Genomic DNA, 23990 nt, shown 5'->3' on the forward strand with positions numbered 1-23990 from the left:
CGTCCCGTGAGATGACCCATCAGGTTTGGTTGTGTTACAAACAAACCAGTTGATTGCAATGAAACCAAACATGACTGGAAAAGTCACGTTTCGTGTGTGTATTTACATCGAATGTGTCGTCAAATGGAATGAGACGGAATTCACGACACAAGCGGTTCACAAAATGTTTCGTGTTAGGCTATAAAAACGGATTTTATCAAACAAAAGACCATTCATTGTGTAACAATGAGCATTCGGATTGCAAACAGAGGAAGATCGTCAAAGGTAAACTATTTATTTTATTGCAGTTTGTGATTTTGTTATGCCTGTGCTGGTTGAAATAGTTGTTTTTTATGGGGCTCTATCCTCAGATAATTGTATCGTATTCGTTCGCAGTAAATCCTTTTTTAAATCTGACAACACAGTTGGATTAGCAAGATTCCAGGCTTTCGAAACATGTGAGACACTTGTATTTTCATGAATGTTTAATATGACCATTTATCTAGCGATCACCGTATGTTGTCGAATTTCATCCCGCTAACGGGTTCTGTGCGCAGAGAGGTTAAAGAATTCTTGAGGTATTACTCGCCTGAGGTAGAGTACCTTATGATAAGCTATAGACCAAACTATCTACCAAGGGAGTTCTCATCTATATTATTCGTAGCCATCTATTTAGCACCACAGAACGAAGCTGGCACTAAGACCGCTCTCAACCAACTCTATAAGGCCACAAGCAAAAAAGAAACTGCTCACCCATAAGCGGCTCTCCTGGTGGCTGGGGACTTTAATGTAGGCAAACTTAAATCAGTTTCACCATATTTTTACCAGCATGTCACATGTGCAACCAGAGGGAAAAAAAAATCCTAGACCAACTTTACTCCACAACTCAGAGATGCATACAAAGCTCTCCCCCGCCCTCCATTTGGCAAATCTGACCATAATTTTATCCTCCTGATTCCTGCTTACAAGTAAAAACTAAAGCAGGAAGTGCCAATGACTCGCTCAATACGGAAGTGGTCAGATGACGCGGATGCTACACTACAGGACTGTTTTCTTAGCACAGACTGGAATATGTTCCGGGTTTCATCCAATGGCATTGAGGATGACTCCGCCTCAGTCATCGGCTTCATCAATAAGTGCATCGGCGACGTCATTTCCACACTGACTGTACGTACATATCCCAACCAGAAGCCATGGATTACAGGCAACATCCGCATCGAGCTAAAGGCTAGAGCTGCTGCTTTCAAGGAGTGGGAGACTAATCCGGATGCTTATAAGAAATCCTGCTATGCCTCAGATGGACAATAATACAAGCAAAGCATCAATACAGGATTAAGATTGAATCCTACTACACCGGCTCTGACGCTAGTCGGATGTGGCAGGACTTGAAAACTATTACGGACTACAAAGGGAAACCCAGATGCGAGCTGCCCAGTAACGCGAACCTACCAGACGGGATAAATGCCTTTTATTCTCGCTTGGAGGCAAGGAACACTGAAGCATGCACAAGAGCACCAGCTGTTCTGGATGACTGTGTGATAACGCTCTTGGGAGCCAATGTGAGCAAAACCTTTAAACAGGTCAACATTGACAAAGCCGCTGGGCCAGACGGATTACCAGGGCATGTACCTAAAGCATGCGCGGTCCAACTGTCAAGTGTCTTCACTGACATTTTCAACCTCTCCCTGACCGAGTCTGTAATACCTGCATGTTTCAAGCAGACCACCATAGTCACTGTTTCCAAGAAATTGACGGTAACCTGCCTAAATGATTACCGCCCCGTGGCACTCGGTAGCCATGAAGTGCTTTGAAAGGCTGGTCATGGCTCACATCAACAGCATCCTCAAGGACACCCTAGACCCACTCTAATTCGCATACCACCCCAACAGATCCACAGATGACGCAATCTCAATCGCACTCCACACTGCTCTTTCTTACCTGGACAAAAGGAACACATATGTGAGAATGCTGTTCATTAACCACAGCTCAGCGTTCAACACCATAGTGCCCACGAAGCTCATCACTAAGTTAAGGAACTAAACACCTCCCTCTGCAACTGGATCCTGGACTTCCTGACGGGCTGCCCCCAGGTGGTAAGAATAGTCTGCCATACTGATCCTTAACACTGGGGCCCCTCATGGGTGTGTACTTAGTCCCCTCCTGTATTCCCTGTTCACCCATGACTGCGTGGCCAGGCACGACTCCAACACCATCATTAAGTTTGCTGATGACACAAAAGTGGTAGACCTGATTTGAGGTTGACCGATTAATCGGAATGGCCGATTTAATTAGGGCCGATTTCAAGTTTTCATAACAATCGGAAATTTGTATTTTTGAATACCTTTTATTTAATCTTTATTTAACTAGGCAAGTCAGTTAATAACACATTCTTATTTTCAATGACGGCCTAGGAACGGTGGGTTAACTGCCTTGTTCAGGGGCAGAACGACAGATTTTTACCTTGTCAGCTCCGGGATTCAATCTTGCAACCTTAGTTAACTCGTCCAACGCTCTAACCACCTGATTACATTGCACTCCACAAGGGGCCTGCCTGTTACACGAATGCAGTAAGCCAAGGTAAGTTGCTAGCTAGCATTAAACTTATCTTATAAGAAACAATCAATCAATCAATCAATCATAATCACTAGTTAACTACACATGGTTGATGATATTACTAGTTTATCTAGCGTGTCCTGCGTTGCATATAATCGATGCGGTATGTATTCGTAAAAAAGGACTGTCGTTGCTCCAATGTGTACCTAACCATAAACATCAATGCATTTATTAAAATAAATACACAGAAGTATATATTTTTAAACCTGCATATTTAACTAAAAGAACTCCAGGTTAGAAGGCAATATTAACCAGGTGAAATTGTGTCACTTCTCTTGCGTTCATTGCATGCAGAGTCAGTGTATATGCAACAGTTTGGGCTGCCTAATTTGCCAGAATTGTACGTAATTATGACATAACATTGAAGGTTGTGCAATGTAACAGGAATATTTAGACTTATGGATGCCACCCGTTAGATAAAATACGGAACGGTTCCTTATTTCACTGAAAGAATAAGCATCTTGTTTTCGAGATGATAGTTTCTGGATTCCACCATATTAATGACCTAAGGCCCGTATTTCCGTGTGTTATTATGTTATTATTAAGTCTATGATTTGATAGAGCAGTCTGACTGAGCGGTGGTAGGCACTAGCAGGCTCGTAAGCATTCATTCAAACGGCACTTTCGTGCGTTTTGCCAGCAGCTCGTCGCTGTGCTTCAAGCATTGCGCTGTTTATGACTTCAAGCCTTTCAACTCCCGAGATTAGGCTGGTGTAACCGATGTGAAATGGCTAGCTAGTTAGCGGGGTGCGCGCTAATAGCGTTTCAAACGTCACTCGCTCTGAGATTTGGAGTGGTTGTTCCCCTTGCTCTGCATGGGTAACACTGCTTCGAGGGTGGCTGTTGTCGATGTGTTCCTGGTTCGAGCCCAGGTAGGAGCGAGGAGAGGGACGGAAGCTATACTGTTACACTGGCAATACTAAAGTGCCTATAAGAACATTCAATAGTCAAAGGTTAATGAAGTACAAATGGTTTAGAGAGAAATATTCCTATAATAACTACAACCTAAAACTTCTTACCTGTGAATATTGAAGACTCATGTTAAAAGGAATCACCAGCTTTCATATGTTCTCATGTTCTGAGCAAGGAACTTAAACGTTAGCTTTCTTACATAGCACATATTGCACTTTTACTTTTCACTGTTTTTGCATTAGTTAAACCAAATTGAACATGTTTCATTATTTTTTTGAGGCTTAATTGATTTTATTGATGTATTATTTTAAGTTAAAATAAGTGTTCATTCAGTATTGTTGTAATTGTCATTATTACAAATACATTTTAAAAATCGGCCGATTAATCGGTATTGGCTTTTTTGGTCCTCCAATAACCTTCACCCCAGTCCTGAGCAGGTTCTCATCAAGGATCTCTCTGTACTTTGCGGCGTTCGTCTTTCCCTCGATTCTGACTAGTCTCCTAGTCCCTGCCGCTGAAAAACATATCCACAACATGATTCTGCCACCATGCTTCACTGTAGTTATGGTATTGGCCAGGTGATGAGCGGTGCCTGGTTTCCTACAGATGTGACGCTTGACATTCAGGCCAAAGAGTTCAATCTTGGTTTCATCAGACCAGAGAATCTTGTTTCTCATGGTCGGAGAGTCTTTGGGTGCCTTTTGGCAAACTCCAAACAGGCGTAATGTCCCTTCACTGAGTTGTGGCTTCTGTCGGGCCTTTCTACCATTACAGGCCTGATTGGTGAAGTGCTGCAGATGGTTGTCCTTATGGAAGGTTCTCCCATCTCCACAGAGCAACTCTGAAGCTCTGTCAGAGTGACTATTGTGCTCTTGGTCACCTCCCTGACCAAGCCCCTTCTCCCCCGATTGCTCAGTTTGGCCAGGCAGCCAGCTCTAGGAAGAGTCTTGGTGGTTACAAACTTCTTCCATTTAAGAATGATGGAGGTCACTGTGTTCTTGGGGACCTTCAATTCTGCAGAATGTTTTTGGTACTCTTCTCTAGATCTGTGCCTCAACACAATCCTGTCTCGGAGCTCTACGGACAATTCCTTTGACCTCATGGCTTGATTTTTGCTCTGACATGCACGGTCAACTGTGGGACCTTATATAGACAGGTGTGTGCCTTTCCAAATCATGTCCAAAATGTTTTTATTTACCACAGGTGGACTCCAATGAAGTTGTAGAAACATCTCAAGGATGATCAATGGAAACAGGATGCACCTCAGCTCAATTTTGAGTGTCATAGCAAAGGCTCTGAGTACTTATGTAAATAAGGTATTTCTGTTTTATATTTGAAATACATTTGCTTTGTCATTATGGGGTTTTGTGTGTAGATAAATGAGAAATGTTTTAACTTATCCATTTTACAATAATAACATAACAAAATATGGAAAAAGTGAAGGGATCTGAATACTTGCCAAATGCACTATATACACAGTATCAGTCAAACTTTGGACATACCTACTCATTCACGTGTTTTTCATAATTTTTTATTATTTTCTACATTGTCGAATAATAGTGAAAACATTAAAATTATGAAATAGCTCATACTGTATGGAATCATGTAGTAACCATATTTGGGATTATTCAAAGTAGCCACCCTTTGCCTTGATGACAGCTTTGCACACTCTTTGCATTCTCTCAACCAATTAACAGGTTTGACTTGTTAAGTTCATTTGTGGAATTTCTTTCCTTCTTAATGCGTTTGAACCAATCAGTTGCGTTGTGACAAGATAAGGGTGGTATACACAACTTAGCCCTATTTGGTAAAAGACCAAGTCCATATTATGGCAAGAACAGCTCAAATAAGAAAAGTGAAATGACAGTCCATTACTTTAAGACATGAAGGTCAGTCATTTCGGAAAATGTCAAGAACTTTGAAAGTTTCTTCAAATGCAGTCGCACAAAGCGCTATGATGAAACTGGCTCTCATGAGGAACGCCACAGGAAAGGAAGACCTAGAGTTATCTCTGCTGCAGATGATAAGTTTGTTAGAGTTACCAGACCCCAAAATTGCAGTCCAAATAAATGCTTCACAGAGTTCAAGTAACAGACACATCTCAACATCAACTGTTCAGAGGAGACTGTGAATCAGGCCTTCATGGTCGAATTGCTGACAAGAACACTACTAAAGGACACCAATAATAAGAAGAGACTTGCTTGGGCCAAGAAACACGAGCAACTGACAAATTTGAGATTTTTGGTTCCCTTACTGAGACTCAGAGTAGGTGAACAGATGATCTCCGCATGTGTAGTTCCCACCGTGAAGCATGTAGGAGGGGGTGTGATGGTGTGCGGGTGCTTTGCTGGTGACACTGTCATGATTTATTTAGAATTCAATGCTCACTTAACCAGAATGAGTACCACAGCGATACGCCATCCCGTATGATTTGCACTTAGTGGGACTGCCATTTGTTTTTCAACAGGACAATGACCCAACACCTCCAACCTGTGTAAGGGCTATTTGACCAAGAAGGAGAGTGCTGGAGTGTTGCATCAGATGACCTGGACTCCACAATTACCAGACCTCAACCCCATTGAGATGGTTTGGGATGAGTTGGACCGCAGAGTGAAGGAAAAGCAGCCAACAAATGCTCAGCATATGTGGGAACTCCTTCAAGACTGTTGGAAAAGCATTCCAGGTGAAGCTGCTTGAGAGAATGCCAAGAGTGTGCAAAGCTGTCATCAAGGCAAAGGGTGGCTACTTCAAAGAATCTCAAATATAAAATAAATATTTATTTGTTTAACACTTTTTTTTTGGTTACTACAGGATTCCATATGTTATTCCATAGTTATGATGTCTTCACTATTATTCCACAATGTAGAAAAAAGTTAAAATGAAGAAAACCCTTGAATGAGTACTTGTGTCTAAAATTGACTGGTACTGTATATATATTTGTATATTCTGGTCTCTGACATTGCTCGTTCTGATATTTTATTAATTTCTTTTTTTGAACAGGGGGGATTATGTATGTCATTTTTATTATTGATAGGTATTACTGCACTGTTGGAGCTAGAAACACAAGCACAAACAAATCTGTGTACGTGACCAATAAACTTCATTTTATTTTTGTCATATAACAACCACGCTCTCACCAAGCTCTAAGAAACATATAATTGTCAGAATGTCATGTGCTAGCTGGGAGGAGATACGATGTAAGAGTATGGGACATAATGTAAATAAACGAGCCAAGGGTTCACATACCTCAGACTAGATTCCCCTCTTATTACTAAAAACAGCTACACCACAACGATGAGGTTGCAGCACTGTCCATGCATTCGTATTAATTCATTGGGATCTAAAAGACAAAACAGATCATAGATCGGCATTCATACTCTGATGGTGATTCACATGACAAGAATCCAAACCTATAATTGCTTACCAGAATATGGGAAGGGAGGAATCACAAGATATGATTACCCCCAAATTCGCAGTAAGCCATTTCTCACTCCTGATAATGGTCTCAGTGACTGAAACACAGATACAGTGTTACTCACGATTACTGTAACATCTCTCTGTAAGAACTGTTTGGTGTTTCAGGGTAAATTTTCCACTAATTTTGAGCACTAAATATTGTATACCACACTTATTCTAGCCGCTGAGATAAGGAGGATAGAGCCAGCCTATGATTTTATAACCCCAGAGACCTGGCGCAGCCCAGATCCCAGGTGCTGCCTCTCTCTCTCGCTCTCTCGCTCTCGCTCTCTCTCTGTCCGTCCGCCCGTCCGTCCGTCTCTGCCCCCTCTCTTTCTGCAGACCAGGCCTTGGGCCTTGAGGAATGCCATTGGCTGCCAGCTCCAGCCTCTTGCATGCTTCCTCCTAGTAATTCACACCACCAATACCATATATCTGTCTTCTTCTAGCCCACTAAACTGTTGAAGGTGTGCACTCACATGTAAAAGAAGCAGCGTTGTTGGTTGGGAGTGTTTTGTAAATAATGATTAAAGGGCTCTAGATTATATGACATCCTGTCAGTGGAGTTTGATTAAGTATGTTATTGTTAAGAGGTTTATTTCTGTGGATGTCAGCTCTGTTTTACAGTAGCACTGTAAATTACCTAGGTGTATGATAAAGAGCCAGTGTTTCAACAATGTGTCGAGCCAATTCGTATAAATCGTATAAATCATCTACCATATGTGTGTGTAGAAGACTCAGAGTCGACAGGTGTGTGTGTGTGTGTGTTCATTTGTACGTATGTGTGTGTGATGCTCAGACCATGAGTGATGCTTAGTTCTAGGTAGGCATACTGAACTAGTAGCTGGTCCTGCTGGCTCTAGGAGTGTGTTGTTGTTGTCGTGCGTTCCTCTCAGTGGGAAGAGGTTGGCCTGCTTCTTGTTTGGGATAATTGTAACCTTGGCCGTGGTCTGTGGTCCCCTGTTCTGTCTCCCTGTGGCCCAGGCTGCAGGATCTACATATATATATATATATATATAGTCCTAGTGACCCCTCCATCGTCCCATCCTGTCCCTATCCCGTCCCAACCCAGTGGGGGGGTTGTCTGACTGGGAAACACAGTCAAACAACAGGTGCGGTAAGGTCACGATTCAGTAATATGTTTCCATTTTGGGACTGCGTGTTTTGTCTGAGGTTTTTGGTAGTATTCAAGGACTTTGTTTTTGTTTTGGATCTGTTTTATGGACCTTGCTAGAACTGCATGGTTGTTTTGTTTCAGAAATTGTGTTTTTGTGGTTCTTCATGTAACCAACGATATTTGAATATGGTGTTTTGAAGTAGTGCCAGTTTATATTTCTCATTATTATTTGGCCTGTGATATCATGGGGAAAGTGGCGTAGGTGGAGGAGATGATCAGGTACATGTGTGTATGAAACTGTGGTTGTAGTGGTATGGATTTTAGTTCTTCCAGATGTACAGGTTGAACACACAGAAACAGGTACCTCTCCCCTCAGTACTTGGTCTGATTCCACAACATGATCATAGACATACAGTGCCTTGCGAAAGTATTTGGCCCCCTTGAACTTTGCGACCTTTTGCCACATTTCAGGCTTCAAACATAAAGATATAAAACTGTATTTTTTGGTGGGACACAATCATGAAGTGGAACGACATTTATTGGATATTTCAAACTTTTTTAACAAATCAAAAACTGAAAAATTGGGCGTGCAAAATTATTCAGCCCCTTTACTTTCAGTGCAGCAAACTCTCTCCAGAAGTTCAGTGAGGATCTCTGAATGATCCAATGTTGACCTAAATGACTAATGATGATAAATACAATCCACCTGTGTGTAATCAAGTCTCCGTATAAATGCACCTGCACTGTGATAGTCTCAGAGGTCCGTTAAAAGCGCAGAGAGCATCATGAAGAACAAGGAACACACCAGGCAGGTCCGAGATACTGTTGTGAAGAAGTTTAAAGCCGGATTTGGATACAAAAAGATTTCCCGAGCTTTAAACATCCCAAGGAGCACTGTGCAAGCGATAATATTGAAATGGAAGGAGGATCAGACCACTGCAAATCTACCAAGACCTGGCCGTCCCTCTAAACTTTCAGCTCATACAAGGAGAAGACTGATCAGAGATGCAGCCAAGAGGCCCATGATCACTCTGGATGAACTGCAGAGATCTACAGCTGAGGTGGGAGACTCAAAACATAAAGCAAAATCTACAATGGAATGGTTCAAAAATAAACATATCCAGGTGTTAGAATGGCCAAGTCAAAGTCCAGACCTGAATCCAATCGAGAATCTGTGGAAAGAACTGAAAACTGCTGTTCACAAATGCTCTCCATCCAACCTCACTGAGCTCGAGCTGTTTTGCAAGGAGGAATGGGAAAAAAATTCAGTCTCTCGATGTGCAAAACTGATAAAGACATACCCCAAGCGACTTACAGCTGTAATCGCAGCAAAAGGTGGCGCTACAAAGTATTAACTTAAGGGGGCTGAATAATTTTGCACGCCCAATTTTTCAGTTTTTGATTTGTTAAAAAAGTTTGAAATATCCAATAAATGTTGTTCTACTTCATGACTGTGTCCCACTTGTTGTTGATTCTTCACAAAAAAATACAGTTTTATGTCTTTATGTTTGAAGCCTGAAATGTGGCAAAAGGTCGCAAAATTCAAGGGGGCCGAATACTTTCGCAAGGCACTGTATATACCATGTGTGCTTCTCATTGAACCTTATTTCCCTTCTGACCTTTATTGAAATCCATGATTACTCTGCTTCATATTAAACATGAAATACACTATAATAGAACTCCACTCCGCCTAAGATATTTCATTATTTCAAGGCTACATTTGAACATTCATCTTAAAGAGCCATCTTGAACCCCTACTGTGAAAATCAATTCTACCGAAGTCTTCTGATTAAAGCAGACTCAGCCTCCCTCTACCTGTCTCCTCATCTTTCGCCCTTTCTGTCTCTGTGACTTTACTGTTCGTCCCAGCCAGTCTCCCATCCCTCCCTCCCTCCATCCATCCATCCATCCATCCATCCATCCATCCATCCATCCATCCATCCATTCATTCATTCATTCATCCATTCATTCATTCATTCATTCATCCATCCATCCATCCAGGCATTACTGGCCAACAGGTCTATGAACTGTACAATTGATTGCAGTTTGTTTTCAACTAATAACTGAAGACCAAGAAAAAATGTACCGGTCATATGGGACTGCTTTATCCCTCACTCCAAATGTAATAAAGAAAGAAAGAAAAAGTGGTTATATTCTTTCTAAACATATCCAGATTGTGCTTCTTCGGCCGTGCCAGCCTTTTACCTGGGTCCCAGGGTGGGCCTAGACAATAAATAAGGGAACAAGGGGTAGCTGCCATGTATGGTTGGACACATGCTGCTGCTGCTTACTACAAGACAATTACTAGAACAAACTGCTGCTCCCTCACTCACTCATTTCTTTCACTGCTTCTCTCACTTCTTTCTCTCCTCTTCCATTTCTTAACTTCTCCCTCGCTTGTCTGTTCTCTCCTTCCCTGCTCCTTCATTGCTCTATCCCTCCATTCTCAGCCTCTGTCCTTCTCTCAGCCTTTATACGTGCCTGCCTTCATAAGTGCACACACTCCTCCACTCATCTGCTTCCCCATTCCCTCGCTTCTTCACTCCTCCAATCATCTGCTTCCCCATTCCCTCGCTTCTTCACCCCTCCAATCATCTGCTTCCCCATTCCCTCGCTTCTTCACCCCTCCACTCATCTGCTTCCCCATTCCCTCGCTTCTTCACCTCTCCAATCATCTGCTTCCCCATTCCCTCGCTTCTTCACCTCTCCAATCATCTGCTTCCCCATTCCCTCGCTTCTTCACCTCTCCAATCATCTGCTTCCCCATTCCCTCGCTTCTTCACCTCTCCAATCGTCTGCTTCCCCATTCCCTCGCTTCTTCACCTCTCCAAACATATTAAATGAGTAGCAATCTTCTAACATGGAGCCTGATGGTGCTACCTACAGAAACTCAGAGGAGACCTGTGGCCAGGTAGTTAACCCATCCAATACACACCCCTACTCGGATTGAGATATGTTGTCTCACCTAGCTATCTTAAGATGACTGCACTAAATGTAAATCGCTCCGAATAAGAGCATCTGCTAAATCAGGGTGCACGTTTTTGTTTTTGTCCTAGCATTACACAGCTGATTCAAATAATCAAAGCTTGATGATGAGTTGGATATTTGAATTAGCGGTGTAGTGCTAGGACAAAAACCAAAGCGTGCACCCAGGGGGGCCCCTGGACCAGCTTTGGAAACCCCTGTGCTAAATTATTCAAATTAAAATGTAAATGTAAAATGAGTGTGAGAATGCAGAGACATTTACTGCTCATATCACCTGCCTTCTCCCCACCACACCTGCCTGTGATTGTTGATCTGTGTATTTATTTAGATTTGTTTTGAGAATGCTGTCTGGTTTAGTGTCATAAATTAATAAAAATATCTGTCTGTATAAAGTATGTCTACCAGACCTACCCACAGCCAGATGCACATTGTGCCATGGGATAGTGTTTTAGATGGTTGGATATGGCTCTTGAAAAGGCATAGTGAAAGAGGGTGTGAATGAAAAAGACAAAAGTAGAGGGGAAGAGAAATAGAGAGGGGGAGAAATGGGATAGGGTGAGCAAGAGAGAGAGAGAAAGACAGGGAGAGAATTTCCCCTTCCCCCTGTTCTCCATCCATTGTATTGTGTCAGCCACACAATGCCCCCCTCTGTTTTTCTTTCATTAATATTTCTGACAACATACAGTTTGGAAGGCCTCAGGTTATTCACCTCAGTCAACTGGCTATTAGTCAAATATTAAGGACATGTTGACAGTCAACTAATGAAGGCAGTAGTTCAGAACATATTTTCATGCCATCAATTTCATTATCATGGTGCAGTCTAGAGATTATAGTTAAGAGAGGTTTAAGGCATCATAATACAAAAATACTATTAGCTACATGTAACATGAGCAGCAGGTAGCCTAGCTGTTAGAAAGGCAAGCCAGCAACCGGAAGGTTGCCAGTTCGAATCCCAATTCGACTGGAGAATCTGGGGTGAAGTGAGCTGGAAACCAGAGGGTTGCTGGTATCAAATCCTAAATTATATTGCCTGTTGTTGTTAGCATGGCACTTCACCCCCCAACAACAACAGGGTCGGGTTAAAAGTGGAAGTCAAATGTTGTATGCAATTGACCAATAGGGCTTTATTTTCCACTGGAGTTAAGGCGGCGCTAGTGTCAAATGCACGTTAGTTTGCAATTTTGTCATGTAAAAACTGGCGCACTTAAAAACAATGTGCTAATTTCAGTCAGCGCTCACAGTGATATTTAAGACCAACCAAAAGCTGGTATTAGCACAGTTGGTTAAGACATTCATTTTGATTTTGGAAACACAGCCTATCCAGCCGTGACTCACAGCGCCCATATGCACATGGAACAAGAATAGCCTAATATGCTTTTGGTGCCTGTATACTTCTAATTTAGAAACATAAAAAAACAAATGTTTTTTCCCCATTTTGTTTTATTTGATTAAAAACCAAGCATAGCTTCCTCAATTAAGGCTTATTGTCACGACTTCCGCCAAAGTCGGTCCCTCTCCTTGTTCGGGCGTTGTTCGGCGGTCGATGTCACCGACCTTCTAGCCATCACTGATCCATTTTTCATTTTCCAGTGGTTTTGTCTTGTCTTCCATCATACCTGGTTCCAATTCCATCAATTACATGTTGTGTATTTAACCCTCTGTTTTCCCTCATGTCCTTGTCGGTGATTGTTTGTTGTATGTATTGGTGCTAGTTATGTTCTGGTCGGTTTGTTGTATGTATTGGTGCTAGTTATGTTCTGGTCGGTTTGTTGTATGTATTGGTGCTAGTTATGTTCTGGTCGGTTTGTTGTATGTTTGGTGATAGTTATGTTCTGGTGTGCAGCGAGTTTTGCACCCTCTTATTTTATTTGGTATATGTTGGTTTCCGGAGTTTTTACATTTGTATTAAACTGCTCAGTTTATACCAAGTTCACTCTCCTGCGCCTGACTTCCCTGCCACCAGCAAGCATCTTATTTTTTGTCTGCCCAATGCAATCACAAAGTTGACTGTTGATAAAGGGTTTCTTGAATCTTAATCACCAAAGTTTTATTAAAATATCAGGTTTGAGAGGAATATAACACTGAGCTGACATTTCCATTTTATCTACGCATTGTAGGAAGGCCCACATTATTTTTCTCAAGGCACAAAACGAGACCCAATGCAGACACAGGAGACATATGGTTGGAGTATTACAATGTTTATTAATCCAAAGGGGTAGGCAAGAGAATGGTCGTGGACAGGCAAAAAGGTCAAAACCAGATCCGAGTCCAGGAGGTACAAAGTGGCAGACAGGCTCGTGGTCAAGGCAGGCCGAATGGTCAGGCAGGAGGGTACAAAGTCCAGAAAAGGGCAAGGGTCAAAACCGGGAGGACTAGAAAAAGGAGAATGCCAAAAGCAGGAGAACGAGAAAAATGCTGGTTGACTTGGGAACATACAAGACGAACTGGCACAGAGAGAGGGGAAACACCGGGATAAATACACTGGGGAGAATAAGTGACACCTGGAGGGGGTGGAGACAATAACAGGAATAGGTGAAACAGATCAGGGTGTGAAAATTTTGACATTTAGGCCCCTTTTTTGAATGTGCATTAAAACCCATCCATGATGTAGGCTACGTCCATGCCCTTACGGCTGAGATCCCGTTAACGTGATCGATATGACAACAGCCAGTGAAAGTGCAGGGTGCCAAATTCAAACAACACATCTCATAATTAAAATTCCTCAAACATACAAGTAGTTTACACCATTTTAAAGAAACGTGTTAATCGCACCACAGTGTCCGATTTCAAAAAGGCTTTACAACGAAAGCACACCATCTGATTATGTTAGGTCATTATCTAGTCACAGAAAAACACAGAAATTGAGAAAATGAATCACTAACCTTTGATGATCTTCATCAGATGACACTCATAGGACTTCATGTTACACAATACATGTGTGTTTTGTTCAATAAAGTTCATATTTATATCCAAACATCTTAGTTTACATTGGCGCGTTACGTTCAGTAATGTTTTGCTTACAAAACATCCGGTGATTTTGCAGAGACCCACATAAATTTACAGAAATACTCATAATAAACATTGATAAAAGATACAAGTGTTATGCATGGAATTTTAGATAAACTTCTTCTTAATGCAACCGCTGTATCAGATTTCAAAAAAGCTTTCCCGAAAAAGCACACCATGCTATAAGTACAGCGCTCAGAGACTAAAACAAGCCATACAGATAGCCGCCATGTTGTGGAGTCAACAGAAGTCAGAAATAGCATTATAAATATTCACTTACCTTTGATGATCTTCATCAGAATGCACTCACAGGAATCCCAGTTCCACAAAAAAGTTTGTTTTGTTTGATAAAGTCCATAATTTATGTCCAAATACCTCCCTTTTTGTTCGCACCTTTAGTTCACAAATCCAAATTCACGACACGCAGGCCAGACGAAAAGGTCCATTACAGTTCGTAGAAACATGTCAAACGATGTATAGAATCAATCTTTAGGATGTTTTCAACAAATCTTCAATAATGTTTCAACCGGAGAATTCCTGCAAATGCAATGGAACGCAGCTGCCTCTCACGGGAGCGTGCGTGATCAGCTCATGGCCTTCTGGCAGACCTCTTACTCAATCAGCTCTTATTCTCTCCTCCTTCACAGTAGAAGCCTGAAACAAGGTTCTAAAGACTGTTGACATCTAGTGGAAGCCTTAGGAAGTGCAATCGGACCAAATGTACACTATCTTGGATAGGCAAAGAGTTGAAAACCTACAAACCTCAGATTTCCCACTTCCTGGTTGGATTTTTTCTTTGGTTTTTGCCTGCCATATGAGTTATGTTATACTCACAGACATCATCCAAACAGTTTTAGAAATTTCAGAGTGTTTTCTATCCAAATCTAATAATATGCATATCTTAGCTTCTGGGCCTGAGTAGCAGGCAGTTTACTCTGGGAACCTTATTCATCCAAGCTACTCAATACTGCCCCCAAGCCATAAGAAGTTTTTAAAAACCCATCCATGATGTAGGCTACGTGTCCATGCCCATCATGAAATGAGAGATGAGAACCTCGGTGAATACTGGTGAACCTCATATTTAGAATTTATCTGTAGCCTGTAAAAATGGCTTGTTTTGCGTTTTATATGTTCAAAACCCAAACCCTCCCTTATGGCTACTATAGCGAAGGCTGGTTCAACAGCGATGCGTGTCTTTTTTATCCTGCGGTTTAATGATATCATTACATTTTACATGTATTTGTTGTTGTTGTTTAAAAAAAACAGACAGCCTATTTAAAACAAGCTTTGTTTCATTTTGTTTAGAATTTTATTATAATTATTCCTTATCTTTTAAGGCATTATTAATAATTAATTTAATATTGCTTATTGGCAATGTTTGGCATGTCTATGCTCAGCCATAATGCAATTTACAGTATTCCTAGCCCCTATATCAGTATTAATGCTATTGAAGCCATGCAATTACTTAAAACATTGTGGACTGCAAATGGGTTCAAGTTAAGGTATGTAGCAACAATTCATCTACATTTGGTTATTTTGTTTCTGTAAGCCATTTAACAAACTATAATGGACTAACATTGTAATTGGAGTTGATTCCAAGGCAATACATAAAATACATGCATGTTCTGATTGGCCAGTGCGGGGCCAAGCCTCAATACGCCCACAACTTGTTTATTCATCGAAACCCAGCCCTTTCGCGCCAACGCCAGCAAGTGCGCCGATAATTGTGATAATGAAAATAGCTGAAATATTTCTGACACACCCTTGAACCTATAGCGCTACCGCCTGCACTTAAATTGACCATTGCGCTAAGTTTGTTAAATAGAGTGATCTTAATCTTAAAATGACCCAACTCAAAGTTAAAGCTTTTATCACCTTAACAAATGTGTGTGTTTTGTATCAGTCAGGAATGCTCATCCTGTATGAATCCCCTGGATGACTAAATCATTCTTAGTGAGTAACGATGTTCGTTACCCAATGTGACGCTGGTACACCACTACACCCCCAAACCATCATCCCACCTCCCCCATACATCATACATCATACATCATTTGCCCGTAAGTCACCGACTGGAAGCATGCTGAGTTTCCACTCTCAATCTGTGTGTGTCTATGAGTGAGAGTTTCCACTCAGTGTCTGTGTACTATCCATTATAAATCCATGTTCCTCCCGTTGCTCCTTTCCTTGGGGGTCACATAAAGTAGTCTAAACTATAATCTGTTTAGACATCACATGACAGCCCAGGTTATCCGCTTCGGACGACTTGGGCTTCCCTCATTCCTCGAACTACACAGATGTTGTTTATTTATAGTAATGATCCATACACCGATCGGCCAACGGTTCTGATTAGTATCCGAAAATAACTCTGCATAAATCCATGCTTTGGTGTTTGTTCATTTGAATACACGAAAACAGCCAAACACACACATGCGCACCCACACGTAAACATTCAGACAGCATGCATGCACGCATACACACGTTACAGGGAGTACCTGTTCGTGGGACTAGGTCCTTCTCTCTCTCTCTGGTTGCTGACATTGGCTTACATGGGCTTGGGCTCCTGAGCCATGGCCTGTTCACTCAGCTGCATCAAAACTGTGATGAGGGCTGATGAGGGCTGGAGGCTTCTATCTCCAAGCCATCAGACTGTTAAATTGTCACCACTAGCCGGCCTCTGCCCAGTACCCTGCCCTGAACTTAGTCACTGTTACTAGCCGGCTACCACCCGGGACTCTACCCTGCTCCTTAGAGACTGCTGCCCTTTGGTCACTTGAATGATTTTTACAAACTGTTTTACCCACTTTCCAAATATGGAGTTGCATCACCTTTTGCCCCCAGAACACCCTTATTGTAAATGTAATACATTGGGGTATAGACTGTAAGGTGTCAAAAGTGTTCCACAGGGATGCTGACTCATGTTGACTCCAATGCTTTCCACAGTTAAGTTAAGTTGGCTGGATATCCTTTGGGTGGTGAACCATTCTTGATACACACAGGAAACGGTTGAGCGTGAAAAGCCCAGTTCTTGCAGTCCCTGGCACCTACTACCAAAGCCTGTTCAAAGGCACTTAAATATTTGGTCTTGTGCATTCACCCTCTGAATGGCACGCATATACAATCCATGTTTCAGGTGACGTCAATAAGGGATCATAACTTTCACCTGGATTCACCTGATCAGTCTATGTCATTGATGTCATTATTTTGTACACTCAGCGTATATTCTGTATTCTTGTCAAGTTTTATCCTTTATAACTACTGCTGTATACACCTTTTATATTCATATACTGTCCATAATGTCTATACACACCATCTGTACACACTGTACATATTTATTTCTGAACTCTGACATTGCTCGTTCTGAAATTTCTTTCAAATTTGGGGGATTTGGGTGTATTGTTTTTCATTGTTAGGTACCAGTGGCAATTTTAGCATGTAAATCTTTGTGGTGTGAATGAAAGTGCAATGGGCCATCAGGGTGCAATGAGCTGAGTCGGCTAACTACCCTAGGACCAGGTTGACGGCAGCAGCAGCCATTTTAAGTGTGAATTTCCCAGAGCAAAGGGAGACTGACTAAGGGAGAGCTACGGAGCTTCTGAATGACAGAGTCAGAAAGAGAGAGAGGGCCGAGTTGGAGTAGAAGCTGTGAGCGAGGATTTCTGTCTCAGGCTGTGCATCCTGCACATGTGCTATGTTTGTTAAACTGTATGAGGGCTACAGTATAGCAATAAGGACACACACACAAACACAGTATGCATCTGCCATTTTTTGCATCTCAATCCACTCTGTGGTTTGAGTTTGACCCTTCACCACTAATTAAAAACATTGAATAAACTGCTGTGTATTTCAAACCCTGTTGTTTTAACGGGCTATCTCTGTCTATCTCAGGTGTTGCAGACACTGAGCATCACACACAGCATTTCCCCTGTCACCAGCATTTACCCTGTCACACTGTGGAACCCTTAATTGTCTGCAAGTGGTGATGGGGAGGATTTTTACTGCTGCACCTGGATCTGACAGAAACCACAGACTGGATTGACCTGATCCCCATATAATGAAGTATTACATAATTAAATTACCTTGACCACAGTTAAAGAGTAATCGCCATGGTAACCATAAAGTAGAGTGCACTTTGACCACTGTTTGGCCAGATTTCATCACAATAATATCCCATCACTATGGTGATGCAACACTACGTCCACTATCAGATTGCTATGGAAACATTACATCATAGTTGTTTATAAAGTGACCAACAGGATTTTGAAAGCATCTTTTGTTTCTTATGTAAACATTCTTAAGTAAACTCATTGTTGCATAAGGAGACAGCTCCAAGTAGCAGTAAACTTTTCCCATGGATATATTTAGCCTAAAGGAAATTTAACAGGCAATAATATTACAGTGAGTCTATAAATGTCTGCCTCACTCTTTCTGTCAGGCTCTGCTTCAAATTCCAGCACATATTGGTGAATTGTCATTTTCACAACAACATTATATTCATCCCGGTATCCAGTGGCAATTTTAGCATGTAAATCTTGGTGGGGCAAACTCAACCAATTTGTTTAGATGCATGCCAGTAAAGCCACTACATAACACAAACAACACATTCATTGCACTATAATGGTGACAAATGGTGCCCACAAACTGTTAGGGCCTACATAAAGCTGTCCCAACATCAGAGCTTTCTTTTCAACACCATGGAGTGAATCCTTACCACCGCTACACCTGGCTATCAGCGAAGCCTCGTCTGGCAGTGAAACAGTTAATTCAGCCTCCTTTACTGCTTTAAAAAAACACATAGCTGATATCTATTGACAATTGAGATGTACTAACTACGGCACAAGGGAACGACGAGCAGATAAGAGGCAATTTCGAATAAGACATTAATGAGCGAGCTAGGATGGACATAGTCAATATAACTATTTGTTCAACATTTTTGAAATGTACAGCATCAGAATGCAGAACATGGGCCGTTCTTACAATATTCTCCCTGTACAGCAAGTCAGAACCATAGGATAAATAAAGGGGGCATGTAAGCAGACAATGAAAGCTCTTATAATATTACATTTCTCTAAAACAGGTTATAGGCTACATGTGAACCATCAAGTCAGAACAGTAGGCTAAATTATGAGGGGGAAAGGGAATAAATTATTAGGTTGAGGCACATGGGCTACTAACAGCACTAACTAACAACACAACATATACACAAGAAATTACTTTCTTAGCTACAGTATACATATCGCCCTGGCATGTTGCATTATTTATGCTGCAGCACACAATACATTTTTGGACACCTTGTGCTGTGTTACTTGAACAGGAAGGTGGCGCGTCGTTCCTTGTTGTGGGCTCTAGAAAGAGGCTTAAAATCCTGACTTGGAATTCCGAGTTGGATGGCCGTCAAAATTGTTTTCCGTATTTTCCCAGTCAGAGCTAGTTTTATCTGAGTTTCCAGTTGTTTTGAACGCTGCAGAAGTCATGCTGGATTGACAGCATGGCAAATGTATTCAAACTTTTCTGGCCCATGGTGTTACCCCCTTTTTTGTGATATCCAATTGGAAGTTACGATCTTGTCTCATTGCTGCAACTCCCCTACGGATTCGGCGAAGGTCAGACCCAAGTCACACTGCTTCTTGATACTCTGCTCGCTTAACCCGGAAGCCAGTCGCACCAATGTGTTGGAGGAAACACTGTCGAATTGACAATCAGTCAGCTTGCAGTTGCCCGGCCCGCCACAAGGAGTCGCTAGAGCACAATGAGACAAGGACATCCTGGCTGGCCAAACCCTCCCGTAACCCGGACGGCACTGGGCCAATTGTTCGCCATCTCATACACAGCCTGGGATCGGGGGCTTGAATTTTCAAGCTCTGCCTGTAGATTTTATGGTGACGTAGTGTCCCCATGAGTGACAGAACACTGAGCCAATCACGTCGCAACTAGAGAACATTACCAACCCTTACGCTCCTTGTTTTCTGCTGGCTGCCCCACCACGACTGAAAACACTGAGCTCAGGTGAAACACCTGCATTTTGGAGCTGCCTTACCCAAGAAAGCTTAAAGAGACCATGTCTGTAAGTGGTCTTTTTTTTGTTGGATTTTTACCCCTTTTTCTCCCCAATTTCGTGGTATCCAATTGATAGTAGCTACTATCTTGTCTACATCGAGACGAAGGTTGAAAGTCATGCGTCCTCCGATACACAACCCAACCAAGCCGCACTGCTTCTTAACACAGCGCGCATCCAACCCGGAAGCCGGCCACACCAATGTGTCGGAGGAAACACCGTGCACCTGGCAACCTTGGTTAGAGTGCACTGTGCCCAGCCCACCACAGGAGTCACTGGTGCCCGATGAGACAAGGATATCCCTACTGGCCAAACCCTCCCTAACCCGGACGACGCTAGGCCAATTGTGTGTCACCCCACGGACCTCCCGGTTGCGGCCGTTTACAACAGAGCCTGGGCGCGAACCCAGAGTCTCTGGTGGCACAGCTGGCGCTGCAGTACAGCGCCCTTAACCACTGCGCCACCCGTGAGGCCGTAAGTGGGCTTTTTAACTAAATTATTTATTTAATTTACAGTGTTTGCAAATTGATATGTGACACGTATTAATGCCAAACTAACATGCAAAACAGGCACACAATTATTATTATTTGAATTTTATTTGTATTTTTAGCTGAACAGGTGGGGCTCTGCCTCACCTGCCCTTAATGAAGCATCACCACTGTTCGGTACACTGTTGGAACTAGGAACTTAAGCATTTCGCTACAACTGCAATAACATTTGCAAAATATGTGTACCAATTACAATTTTGTTTTATTTGACATCAAATCCCTGCTGTGATTGCTGTAGGGCTGCTTTGGGGGATCAGTGTGGCAGCCTTAACAGATCAGAGTCCATGACTAGGCCGTGCAGTTGAGATTCTGCAGAACTGGGGTGGGAGTGGGCGGGAGAGAGGAGTCAAGTGACCCTTGTCCGTAAACAGGATTTTTCTCATAATTTGACCGCTGAATCACACGCCAGGCCAACATAGACTGCTTTCCATTTCTGCTGTCGTCTCCCCACTCTGATGTTATCATTATTAATCCTGTGGGGAAATGGAGGAGGGTGACAGAGGAGGGGATGAGAAGTGCGGAGGAGGAGAGGTTTGGGCAAAAAGAAGAGCATGTCAATCCCTATTACTGGAACTGATAATGTACATCCGGATAACTGAGGATAAATCATGAAATGATCATGTGGATGAAGTGATAATAATGTAATTCTGTGAGCAGTAATCATGTCTTGCTTTCATCCACAGTATGAATGTGATGTTAGGTGAAGGGTTTGTGCTGAAGGTGAAGTGTTTTTTTTCTTTACTTTTGGAATGTTCTTGAATGTTCTCTCTTTAAGTCCCCTTTCAGTGCCCTAAGAAGAAGAAGAATATTGAATAATACGAAGAAGAATATAGAAGAAGAAGAATAAAGTAGAAGAATATAGAAGAAGAAGAATATAGTAGAATAGGACAAATATAAGAGTAGAAGAAGATGAAAAAGAATATAGAGGAATAAGAAGAATATAGAAGAAGAAGAATATAGTAGAATAGGACAAATATAAGAGTAGAAGAAGATGAAAAAGAATATAGAGGAATAAGAAGAATATAGAAGAAGAAGAATATAGTAGAATAGGACAAATATAAGAGTAGAAGAAGATGAAAAAGAATATAGAGGAATAAGAAGAATATAGAAGAAGAAGAATATAGTAGAATAGGACAAATATAAGAGTAGAAGAAGATGAAAAAGAATATAGAGGAATAAGAATAATATAGAAGAAGAAGAATATAGTAGAATAGGACAAATATAAGAGTAGAAGAAGATGAAAAAGAATATAGAGGAATAAGAATAATATAGAAGAAGAAGAATATAGAAAATAATATAAAAGAAGAATATAGTTGAAGAAGAAGAATATAGTTGAAGAAGAAGAATATAGAAGAAGAAGAAGAATATAGAAGAATATAGAAGAAGAAGAAGAATATAGTTGAAGAAGAAGAATATAGAAGAAGAAGAAGAATATAGAAGAATATAGAAGAAGAAGAAGAATATAGTTGAAGAAGAAGAATATAGAAGAAGAAGAAGAATATAGAAGAATATAGAAGAAGAAGAAGAATATAGAAGAAGAAGAAGAATATAGAAGAATATAGAAGAAGAAGAAGAATATAGAAGAAGAAGAAGAATATAGAAGAATATAGAAGAAGAAGAAGAATATAGAAGAAGAAGAAGAATATAGAAGAAGAATATAGAAGAATATAGAAGAAGAAGAAGAATATAGAAGAAGAAGAAGAATATAGAAGAAGAAGAAGAATATAGAAGAATATAGAAGAAGAAGAAGAATATAGAAGAAGAAGAAGAATATAGAAGAATATAGAAGAAGAAGAAGAATATAGAAGAATATAGAAGAAGAAGAAGAATATAGAATAATATAGAAGAAGAAGAAGAATATTGAAGAAGAAGAAGAATATAGAAGAAGAAGAAGAATATAGAAGAAGAAGAATATAGAAGAATATAGAAGAAGAAGAAGAATATAGAAGAAAAGAAGAATATAGAAGAAGAAGAAGAATATAGAAGAATATAGAAGAAGAAGAAGAATATAGAAGAAGAAGAAGAATATAGAAGAATATAGAAGAAGAAGAAGAATATAGAAGAATATAGAAGAAGAAGAAGAATATAGAAGAATATAGAAGAAGAAGAAGAATATAGAAGAAGAAGAAGAATATAGAAGAAGAAGAAGAATATAGAAGAGGAAGAATATAGAAGAGGGAGAATATAGAAGAGGAAGAATATAGAAGAGGAAGAATATAGAAGAGGGTGAATATAGAAGAGGAAGAATATAGAAGAGGAAGAATATAGAAGAGGAAGAATATAGAAGAGGATGAATATAGAAGAGGAAGAATATAGAAGAGGAAGAATATAGAAGAGGAAGAATATAGAAGAGGGAGAATATAGAAGAGGAAGAATATAGAAGAATAAGGATAATAAGAAGAACGATTATCTTTCTGACAATGGAATAGGCTACTAACCATGAAGTTACACAGAGGTCCTTACACTATACTCTTTCTTTTCCTTCCCTCTTCCCCTCTTCATTTCCTCTCTTTACCTCTGAGGTCATGACCCATAAGGAGAGTCCCAGCGTGCTTGAGGTTTAATGGACACAGTTACCAGCCAATCAGACAGCGGCATTCTTCCCACTGGAAAGAGTGTCAAGGCCATTAAACCTTAAAGAGAGGTGTGCGTGTGTTTGCGTGCCCATGTGTGTGTGTGTATGAGTGAGTGCGCTTGCCTGGTTGTGTGCATGCATGTGTGTGTACACGTATGCGGGTGCTGTAGCTGCAGGAGAGACCGTATTACGCAATGACACATGCAGTGGCCACGGCATCCGCAAAGTTCCAAAATAGTACTGTAGTCCTATGTCTTTTAATGATTCGGTGTTGGAAATGATTCAGTTATGGAAACTATACCCGTGAACCCATTATATCACCATTTCTGGAGAAGAGGAGGAGTGAGAAGAAGACAGTGAAAATGATCCCCTACTTTCATAAGACCAGGGCAGGTAGGCAGGTGTGTGTCCCTCATCGAGCCAGCTGCACACCAAAGTGAGAGAGAGCGTGAGGAGAGGAAAGAAAGAACGAGAGTGGGAATAGAGGAAGAAGGGGATAGATGGCAGGATTATTAAGATAATAAATAAAAGTGCTTCAAGGGAGACTTACAAGGATCTGTGGAGAGAGGGAACCAAGAGGGAAAAGTACAGATGAAGAAGAATAAATGGAGAGAAGAGGAGAAGAGGGCAGTGGAGAAAGAAATAGAGAGATTTTGAGTGAAGCACTCCAAATTCTTTCTCTCTCCAGCGTGTTTTCGTGAGCTTCACACATCAGTCTGGGCAGGACTCACTCGTCCCTCTTTTCCT

The sequence above is a fragment of the Oncorhynchus clarkii genome, chromosome 2 (genome assembly GCF_045791955.1).
Source record: "Oncorhynchus clarkii lewisi isolate Uvic-CL-2024 chromosome 2, UVic_Ocla_1.0, whole genome shotgun sequence".
NCBI classification, from domain to species: Eukaryota; Metazoa; Chordata; class Actinopteri; order Salmoniformes; family Salmonidae; genus Oncorhynchus; species Oncorhynchus clarkii.